Source organism: Sarcophilus harrisii, chromosome 1 (assembly GCF_902635505.1).
Source record: "Sarcophilus harrisii chromosome 1, mSarHar1.11, whole genome shotgun sequence".
NCBI lineage: Eukaryota > Metazoa > Chordata > Mammalia > Dasyuromorphia > Dasyuridae > Sarcophilus > Sarcophilus harrisii.
The window spans coordinates 716,201,256-716,212,069 of NC_045426.1; the positions used below are offsets into that span (position 1 = coordinate 716,201,256).

Consider the following 10,814-nt stretch of genomic DNA (forward strand, 5'->3'; position numbering starts at 1 on the left):
CAGCATCTTTTTACCTTTTCATTAGAAATGAATTCTAACGGTAGTCAGCAGAAATGTCTCATGCAGGTCACATACTACCTACCAGGGCTGCTTCTCTGTAATTCAGCCCTGGAGAAGTCTTAGAGGTCTTATCTTTCGGAGAGGAAAGAAAAGTAAAGCCAGAGGGTACCTTATCAAAGCTGGATCTGGCAGAAGTCACCTGGGTATGAAAATGCGAACACAATATTAATGGAAAGCACCTGTCAATGAAAAAGAATACAAGAGTTATAATAACATTTGAATGCCAAGAGCACAAAAACCCAAAATATCTGTAAAGCTGATGGGAAAAATAGAACAACTCGTTCACCCCCAAGAAGAATGATAGCATGCTAAGGATCTAATAACACTCTTAAGTAGGTGACTTCTATACCTAAGTTTAAGATCAACTGAGCCGTTTATAGCAGCATATAGTTACTAACCATACTCAAATGAACTGGATATTATACCCACATACACCATTGCTTTCAAATCTTTTTAAATCCTTGTACAGCTTGTACTGCAGAGTATGCTCTATATAAAGTGTTAATCCCATATTAAATAATAAACCTAATCAATTGGAATAACCTTTGAGGCAGCATAAGATATTCCATAAGTTATTTTATTATTTAAAGATTAATCATTTTCTTTAAAATAAAACACACAATTCTACTTAAATCTATTTATTCAGTTCCATGCCATTAAACTATCAAAAATTATTTTTGTAGAGCTAGAAAAAATTAACATTTCATCTGAAAGAACAAAAGACCAATGATATCAAGGGAATCAATGAAAAGAATGTGAAGGAAGGTGGTCTAGCCATACTAGATCTCAAACTATTATTGAGCAGTAATAATCAAGATGGTCTAGTACTGGCTAAGAAACAGTGGTAGATCAGTAGAATGGATTAGATGCATATTACATGATAGTAAATGGCCATAATCTAGTATATGATAAATCCAAAGACCCAAGCTTTTGGAGCAAAAACTCATTATTTGGCTAAAACTGCTGGGAAAACAGTATGGTAGAAATTAGGTATAGACTGACATCCCATACCTTATACTAAGATAAGGTCAAAGGGAGTACATGATTTGCACATGAAGAGTAACCTATAGGCAAATTAGAAGAGCATGGAATAGTTAATTTGTTAAATCTATGAATAAAGGAAGAATTTAAGACCAAAGAAAATATAGAGAATGGTACAAAATGTAAAACATCATTTTGATTATATAAGTAAAAAGATTTTGCAAAAACAAAACAGATGCAACCAAAATGAAAAGAAAACTGGGGGAAATTTTTGTTGTAAAATAATAAAAATTTCTTTTAAGTGTGATAAAATGAGGCCTGATAAAGGCCTCACTTCTTAAATATATAGAGAACGGAGTAAAATTTATAAAAACACATGTCATTTCCCTATTGAAAAATGGACAAAGGATATGAGCAGGCAGTTTTCAGACAAAGAAATCAAAGCAACCTCTAGTCATATAAAAGTGCTCAAGTCACTATTGATTAGAAAAATGCAGATTAAACAACTCTGCGGTATAACTTCACACCTATCAGACTGGCTAATATGACAAAAAAGGAAAATGATAAACATGGGAGGGGAAAATGGGGCCACTAATGCATTGTTGGTGAAGTAGTAAATTGATCCATCATTCTGAAGAACAATTTGGAACTCTGACCAAAGGGTTATCCATTTGGTCCAGTGATACCACTGTTAGACTATATTTCAAAGACATAAAAAAGGGGTGAAAAGGATTAAAAAAAATATAGCAATGGCTAAGAATTGGAAATCGAGAGGATGAGTGGTTAAACACGCTGTGGTAAATGATTGTGAGTGAATAATATTGTGTCATAAGAAATGACAAGAAGGATGCTTTCAGAAAAACCTGGAAACCCATCAGCTGATGCAGTGATAGAGGCAGCACCAGACAAATATTGTACACAGTAACAGCTGTAGTGTTTGATGGATGACTTGGCTATTCTCAGAAATACAATGATGCGCAAGTCTTCGGTAGTAAGTCACAATTGCTGTTGCTGTTTCCAACTCCATCCCTCCCTGCTATGTTTAGTAGTCTGATCCTCCTCTAGAATTAAAATCATCCAGAATTATTAGTTTGTCTTTTGGCATATTGATCATAAGGGTCTCCAGGTATGCAAACTTTTTCTTCTTTGGCCTCATCAGGATTTGTCTTGGTGGAAGCATAAGCACTGAGGATGGTAGCAGGTGTTTTCCTGCAAGTGGCAATCACATTGTCATAAGCCAATCCTTCCTTTTGGAAGGCATATGAGCTTGTTTACCAAATTAGTTTTGATTGCAAAACCTACACCAACTTCAATGTGCTCCCTTTTACTGTGACCACTGCAGAAAAATGTATTTACAGCTCTGACTTCAGTAAGTTGATCTTTGTCTGCCAACCTTGTTTCACTGAGGGCTGCTATGTGGATGGGATACTTATTAAGTTTTCTTGCAACGAGAGCAGTTTATCTCTCAGGTCTATGGGGATTGTGTGGTTTATTCTGTGTGCCCATTCTATGTATCGATGGTGAGTGGAATCATCTTTGTATAAGTTTTTGTGTAGTCTTTACTGTTTGGACTTCAGGGTGGGATCCCCTCCTGTTGTGGTAATCGGGCCAAGGTTGCGCATAACTCTGTTGGGCTGACCATATTATTCAAATGCCAAATATATGTTTGCCAAAGACTTTTATGGAGAACTCACAGGTAATGTACTTACAAAAGTGATCAAAAAAAGTGATACAAGGAGGCTCTCAAGGCCTTTCAAGAGCTTTAGAATTTATTATATGACATGGGAGACTTTGGCACGGGACCGCCCAGCATGGTGTGCCTCATCAGAGATGGGGCTGGGCTTTATGAGCAAAGCAAAATGGAATTATCTCAGAAGAAACACGAGATGAACAATGTTAGAGAATCCACTCCAAATGTTCAAAGGGATTATTTATATCCAACCTATGGCAGGGCATTTCGAGCTCATAGTGGTCTGACCAGCCACAGCTGAATATACTAACTTGATCCTAACTTTGGTCCTCTTCAGGAATGAAGGACAACTGAAACAATGATCCAAGATAATTCCAAAGGACTAATGATAAAGCCTATGATCTACCTCCAGAGAAACAACTGATACTATCTGAGTATAATCTGAAGCATGCTTTTTTCCACTTTCTTCCTTTCTTTTTCTTTTATTTGAGTCTTCTTATACAAAATGGCTAATAAGGAAATGTTTTACGTGATTGCACATGTATAACCTATATTTGATTGGATACTATCTCTGGAAGGAAGGAAGAAAGAAGAGAAAAGAAGAGAAGAGGAATTACAAACTTATAACTTAATGTTAAAAATTAATTGAACATGTAATCAGGGAAAAATTTTACACCCACACACAAATATATATATATATATATATAGTTAATTGTCAAGTAAAAAAAAACTGAAGATATTTCAGATGTAAAAACATATATGTGTGTAAGTATGTAATTACTGTGTGTGCAAAATTATTCTTAAAATAGTATTTCTGGTCCTCTATACAATATATTCTTGCTTATTTTCTCTTCTGCTTATCTCAGTTTTCATTATTTCACAATATTTTTTAAAATAAGAATCATTTTTAAAAACAAAAGATACACAGAGAGTAAAAATAAAGGGTTGAAGTAGAATCTATATATAAATGGATTTTTCCTTAAAATAAGAAGCACCTACCTATTTGTTCTTGACTCAAGCTAGAAGCCTTCCCAATAAGAACAGAAGTGAAACAAGGATGCCCATTGATATCATTATTTTTGAATATTGTATTAGAAATTCTAGCAATAGTAATTGGAGAAGATAAATTAAAGGCATCAGAATGGATAATGATGTAATGATTATCTCCTTTTGCAAGTGATATGATGATATACTCAAAAATCCTAGAGATTCAATTAAAAATTAATTACTTGAAATGATTTTTTAAACAATATAGCAGGATATAAAATAAACCTACACAAATCATCAGCATTTCTATATAGCACCAACAAAACCCTTCAAGAACATGCAGTAAGAGATGCCCCATTTAAAATAATTGTAGACTGTATGAAATACCTGAAAGGATACCTATCAAAACAAACCCAGAAACTACATGAACATAATTATGAAATACTATTTATACAAATTAAGTTAAATTTAAGTTACTGGAAAATATTAATTGTTCATGGCCTGCAAAGTCATGCTGATTGGGATTCTCAGGACCAGCAGCTATAGTGACACTCCTTGAACTGCCAACTAATGTGTTGGAGTCCAGCTCCTGTAGTGAATTAAGGGTGTGGAAACATATCAGGGCGAGGAAAAGAAGTCTAGATTATGGACTCTTCAAAGTTTATTGATCAGAGAGACAAATATATAAATAACTCAAATGCTCATAGACTTGATACAAATTTCACTCTTTGAAGTTCCTATCCCTTTCTCTAACAAACAAGATCTACTGAGATGTAAATGATTAAGATGTGGATCTTGGTTAATTAGACAGAGATGCAAATGGTTGAGATAGACATCAAGGTAAAGTTTATCACATCATTTTCTCAAGTATCTTTCTCCCAGATATCTTTAGTCTCTATTATTGGCTCTTTTTCCTTTTCCTAAATTCAAAGGTTTGCCTTTAATCCAAAGAGTAGTATTTGCATTTTGCTTCAGTCACTAGATTATTAATTTATTATATTAACAAGCAGTCTCTGCTATTTCAATAAGGGAGTTTTGGTGAGGCAAGTTACTGTAAGACTCAAAACCTGGAATGGATTCTTGCCTCCTGGCCTTCTATACTAGTGATAAATCACTATTGATCAGAGAAATGCAAATTAAGACAACTCTGAGATTCCACCACACACCTCTCGGATTGGCTAAGATGACAGGAAAAGATAATGATAAATGTTGGAGGGGATGTGGGAAAATTGGGACACTGATTCATTGTTGATGGAGCTGTGAACTGAGTCAACTGATTCTGGAGAGCAGTTTGGAACTATGCTCAAAAAGTTATCAAACTGTGCGTACCCTTTGATTCAGCGGTGTTTCCACTGAACTTATATCCCAAAGTGATCTTAAAGGAGGGAAAGGGATCCACATGTGCAAAAATATTCGTGGCAGCCCTCTTTGTAATGACAAGAAATGGAATCTGAGTGGATTCCCATCACTGGGAGAATAGCTGAATAAGTTGTGGTATATGAATATTATGGAATATTATTGTTCTGTAAGAAACAACCAACAGGATGATTTCAGAAAGGCCTGGAGAGACTTACAGGAACTGATGCTGAGTGAAACAAGCAGAACCAGGAGATCATTGAACATGGCAATAACAAAATAATATGACAATCAATTCTGATGGATGCGGCTCTTCTCAACAATGAGATGATTTAGACCAGTTTCAGTGGTCTTGTGATGATGAGAACCATCTACACCCAGAGAGAGGATTGTGGGAACTGAATGTGGATCATAACATAGCATTTTCACTTCTTTTATTGTTTGCTTGAATTTTATTTTCTTCCTTTTTGATCAGAATTTTTCTTGTGTAGCAAGATAATTATATAAATATGTATGCTTATATTCTATTTACATATTTTTTATCATGTTTAACATATATTGGGTTACTTGCCATCTAAGAGAGAGGGTGGGGAGAAAGGGGGGAATTGGAACACAAGGTTTTGCAAGGGCCGATGTAGAAAAATTATCCTTGCACATGTATTGAAAATAAAGATTCAATTAAAAAGAAATGAGCCATAGAATTATCTCTTACCTAGTCACCTACACATATATGCATGTATATATACATAAACACATGTATATACATAATACATATGTGTGTGTGTGTGTGTGTGTGTGTGTGTGAAGTGGGAGGGAAAGATCCTTATGGTTTCTGGCCAAAATAGAAACAACTGATATTTGCATTCACTCTAAGCCACCCAGACAAGGTCAAAATGGATGCATGACCTAGAAAATTTGAAGAACATGGAACATATCAGACTTGTGAGTAAATGAACAATTTATGAACAAACAAGAGACAGAAAGTATTGTGAGATATAAAATGAATAATTTAAATTATATTAAATTTTAAAAGGTTTTATACAAATAAAACAAATGTCTAGATCAGAAGGAAAGCAGAAAACTAGGAAAAAACTTTTTATAGACTGTTTATCAGACAAAGGTTTCATATCTCGAATATATAAAGAACTTTGTCAGATCTATAAGGATGCGAGTCATTCCTTATGAAATTAAAACAATTTATAGTCAAATAAAAATTTTCTAAATCATTATTTATTATAGAAATGCTAATTAAAATATTATGTTGGGATATCATTTTATACCTATCAGATTTGTTTAAATGACAGAAGAGGTAAGTGACAAATATCGAAGAGAATGTAGAAAAATTGAGACACTGATTCACTGTTGATGGATCTGTTAACTGACCCAATCATTTTAGAAAGATGTGGATTTATGCTCAGTTATTAAACTGCCTGTACTTTTTGAACTAGCAATACTACTATTAAATCTATTTTCTAAGGGGATTAGGGAAAATGGAAAAGAATCTACCTGTTTGAAGACATTTATAGCTGTCCACCCTCAGAGAAATAGATGCTTGCAGGAAATAAGCATAATATGGTCTCACATATATATGTATGAGTGTGTGTATATATATATATATGTGTGTGTGTGTGTGTGTGTGTGTGTGTGTGTGTGTATGTTTATTTACCCATGCTTAATTGTAGCCTTATTTAAGGAAGATGTGAGAGGGAAAGAAAAAAATAAAGTAAAAAAAATACACAGCAGAGAACAAAAGAAAATCAAAAAAGAAGCAGGACAAAACAAAACAAAACAGGGCAGCTTTGCAAACAACACATATTATTTACTACATAGATTTTCTTGAAATGGAAATTTATTGTTTTATATTGAATACTCTCTTGTTGTCTGCTGTGTAAATGGAATTTTTTCTCATTTTGAATTTAAGTTTAAAATAAAAAATATAAGAACTCAATAAGTATCAAACATTGTGTTAATTGCTGGGAGTATAAATACAAGGAGACAAGACAGTCCTTATCCTCAAAGTGCTTATATTCAAAGTGCTTAAGAAATTCTTAATATTCCTAAGTGAAGGAAAAAATATAAAGAGACACTGGAGAATGGATGGAGGTATTCGTGCTGGAAAAATGTTGCTAGAGCATGTTGAGTCTTTTCTTCTCCAGGCTGAAACAATTGGATGTTAGCCATGACCTCAGTTTTCCAGGAGAAAACTCAGAGAAGTCCTCTTTTTGTTCCTTATGAATAAAGTATGCTTTCCAAAAATATATTCCAACCCATGAGCCAGATCCCACCAACGTGATGAGGTCTCCCAAAGTATCCCAACTCCTTTAATCAATCCCCATATGAAATAAACTCAATGCCCTTCCTCTTCTTGTTCGACTTTCTCTGGATACTCTCTAGATTATCAAAATCCCTCTTAAACTGTGGAATCCAGAACTGTATAAAATATTCTCAATAAGTAGAGAAGGAAAGATGGAAATTAAGTGAATGAGTATGTCTCACAGAGGGAGACGGTTGGAAGAGAGAGGAATTAGTGGGATAGCTAGAACCTCTGTTCTACCAAGGATAGCCTTGGTATGGACTCACTTGAAATAGATGAAAAAGGATAAAGTGCTAGAAGGTATGTGTGAGATAGGAGATAAAAAGAGGCAAGAAAAGGAATTCACAGTAAATGTTCTTAATTTTTCTATAAAATGGGAGACAAATTTCTCAGCTGAGAGTGGATAGAATCAGAAGGAGAAGAGCAGAGAATTTGAAGAGGGATGAAAAACTTTGGGAGATCCTCTGTGAAGAATGGGATAGTGATGAGGGAGACATACTAGGATGGGCCCTGTTAAGTCTATGTAGCATAAATTTGTACTTGATTTAGTTAGAACAGTTGCAAAATTTTCTCCACTTTTGTTCAACTCATCTGTGGAGGCACAAAGGTGATGAATAAGGAGAGTGATCCATTGAGTATTAACTGGGTTTAATGGGTGATATGAAAAGGTTCCTAGGTATTCAAGAGAGGAGGGCAGTATAGAGCTAAGTTGCTTCACCAAGGAGTCAAGATGGGGAGAAAGAGAGAGAGAGAGTGAATGGTGCAATAAAGATGATCTGGGAGATAATTGAGAGGTAAGAGATTGAAGGTCATGGTGTGAATGAAAAGTAAGTTATGGAAGAAGAGACAGAGGGAGAGATGAAAAGCCAATAGATCACATTCATTCCAGGTCTGGAATGCTCTTCTTTCTCATTTCTGTCTCCTGACTTCTTTTAGGTTCTAGATAAAATCCCAATTTAGGCAAGAAGACTTTCCTTCTTCTCTTTCATAGTAGAAGTGTCTTTCCTCCTGATAATCTCCAACTGGTCCTGTCTGTTGTTTGCCACTGGTCTTCCCCTTTAGACCATCAGTTCCCAGTGAGAAGGATTGGGCATTTTGTGCCTTTTTCGTATTCTCAATCCCAATGATGGAAGATAGTAGGTGCTTAAAAATACTTCTTTAGTATTGTCTTATTGACTATATCCATCATCTAACACTCTTGGGTCATCTTTGGAATCTGACTTTGTCATTGAGTAATAAATAGCTAATGTTTATAGACCTTTTACATACATTTTTTAATTTGCTCTTAACAATTGGATAAGTTAGCCATGACCTCAATTTTCCAGGAGAAAACATAGACTCAGAGGAGTCCTCTTTTTTGTTCCTTGTGAATAAAGTATCCCTTCCAAAAATATATTCCAACCCATAAGCCAGATCCCACCAAGGTGATGATGTCTCCCAAAATATTAAATTTCTCACATACACATTTCTCCACAAAAAATAAGTTTCCATTTCTAATTCTATTACTCTTCTTCAAGTTGCATGGGGTGAAGTAAGACAATGGAATAGTGATCATTCAGAATAATAACTGATAGAGACAAATAAATGGGATAGTAGATAAAGTACTGGCTCTTGAGTCAGGAAGACCTGATTTCAAATCTCATCTCAGACACTTAACACTAGCTGTGTGACCCTGGCAAGTCACTTAATCTCAACTGCCTCTCAAAAACCCCAAAGCAGAATGATAGCTACCATTTACATAATACTTAAAGATCTATAATGCTCTTTTACACATGATTTTATTTGATCCTCAAAATGACCCATTAAGGTAGATGCTATTATCTTAATTTTAGAGAAAAGGAAGCTAAGACTGAGAGAGGTTAAAGAAGTTTCTAAAAATCACAAAGCTGGCTTTTAAATGTCTGAGATAAGGTTTAAACTAAGGTCTTCTGGCTCCAAATTGGCACTGTAGGCCTTGCAATATGGAGTAAACAGACCATCTGTAATGTACCAGTTCAAAAACAATGTTTTGAAGAGAACTATAAGCTTTCTTTCTGATCAATGATGGTATATTTGTCTCTGACTTCAAAAAGAATTGGAGAAATCCTGTATTTTCATGGAAAACAGATACAGTATTTTGACAAGGCATAATGGTACAAGGGTTGAGTAGCTTTCTTTAGAATCACACCTATAGTAGCCCTTTTCACCGAGTGGCATCCCACCATCCACTGAGAGAATTTATACCCCTTACTCTTTATGCTCCATCTCTCTGGGGAGTAGCAGGAGCACACACATGTATAGAGATGGGCATGCTACCATGATAAAGAAGGCTCTAGGGCAGGGGTCCTCAAACTATGGCCTGTGGGCCAGATGTGGCAGCTGAGGACGATTACCCCCCTCACTCAGGGCTATGAAGTATCTTTATTTAAAGGCCCACAAAACAAAGTTTTTGTTTTTACTATAGTTCGGCCCTCCAACAGTCTGAGGGACAGTGAACTGGCCCCCTATTTAAAAAGTTTGAGGACCCCTGCTAGGGAGTGCCAGCTTGGGCTGGATATGAGTCCTGTATCTCCAAGATCCTCTTTTTTTCCATGAACAGAGATATCAATGTGACCATAAAATTGAGTGACTAAATGGTCCTTTCATTCTCAGAAAATTGAATTAAAAACAAAGCAGAATATGGTGATTTACAAAGCCCATGTTTTTTAGCCAGTACCAAATGCTTTTGACAACTGCTGTTTTATAATACAGTTTTGGATTTGGTACAAATAGCAAAAAACTATGTTTGGGCTTTTGAAAGCCACTCTTCATCCCTATTGTGTGTGTGACCTAGTAGAAAGCAAGTGTTTGGAAGTCCTCTAATTGTGAGAAAAATACCCTCATGTCATCAGCTTCAGTATATCTCGTATATCTCCCAGTACAGCTCATAGGTCCAGCTTCTGAAGGATCTCTGTCTTTTGGCACCCAATTCTTTTTTTACCTACAATCCTTTCTGAAAGACTTCGTTTGACCATAGTGCTAGTGACCAGGCCTTTGTGAATGAGAAAAGAAACTCTCAGACTCCGTAGGATATTAGAAACTAGGTGACCTTTTTAAGAGACATGTCTTTAAAGACATGGAATTTGTGATGGAAGTGAGCCAATTTATCTACAAAGCTCTATCTGGCCAATATTTATCCATTCTGATAAGCCCATAATGGGATGCTGGGATAGATTCAAGGGTCAATAGCCATTCTACATCAATTTATATTTAAAAACCAATTTGTTGACAATAGGAGAGATTTTTTGATAGAGTACTAGAATTGGGAACAGATCCCTTGAACTTGAGTGATTTATCTGATGTTTACTATGCAATTTGTAGGTAAGTTGCTTTATCTCTAAGGGCCTCAGTCTCCTTATCTTTAAAATGGTGATGAGGGACAGCTAGGTGGTACAATGGATAGAGCAC

At 35.4% G+C, this 10,814-nt stretch overlaps 1 protein-coding gene across 1 annotated transcript in view; it reads right to left on the minus strand.

Annotated features, from left to right (window-relative positions):
• LOC100928103 (vomeronasal type-2 receptor 26-like) overlaps positions 1 to 10,814 on the minus strand; it is a 441,302-nt gene that overhangs the window by 368,705 nt on the left and 61,783 nt on the right.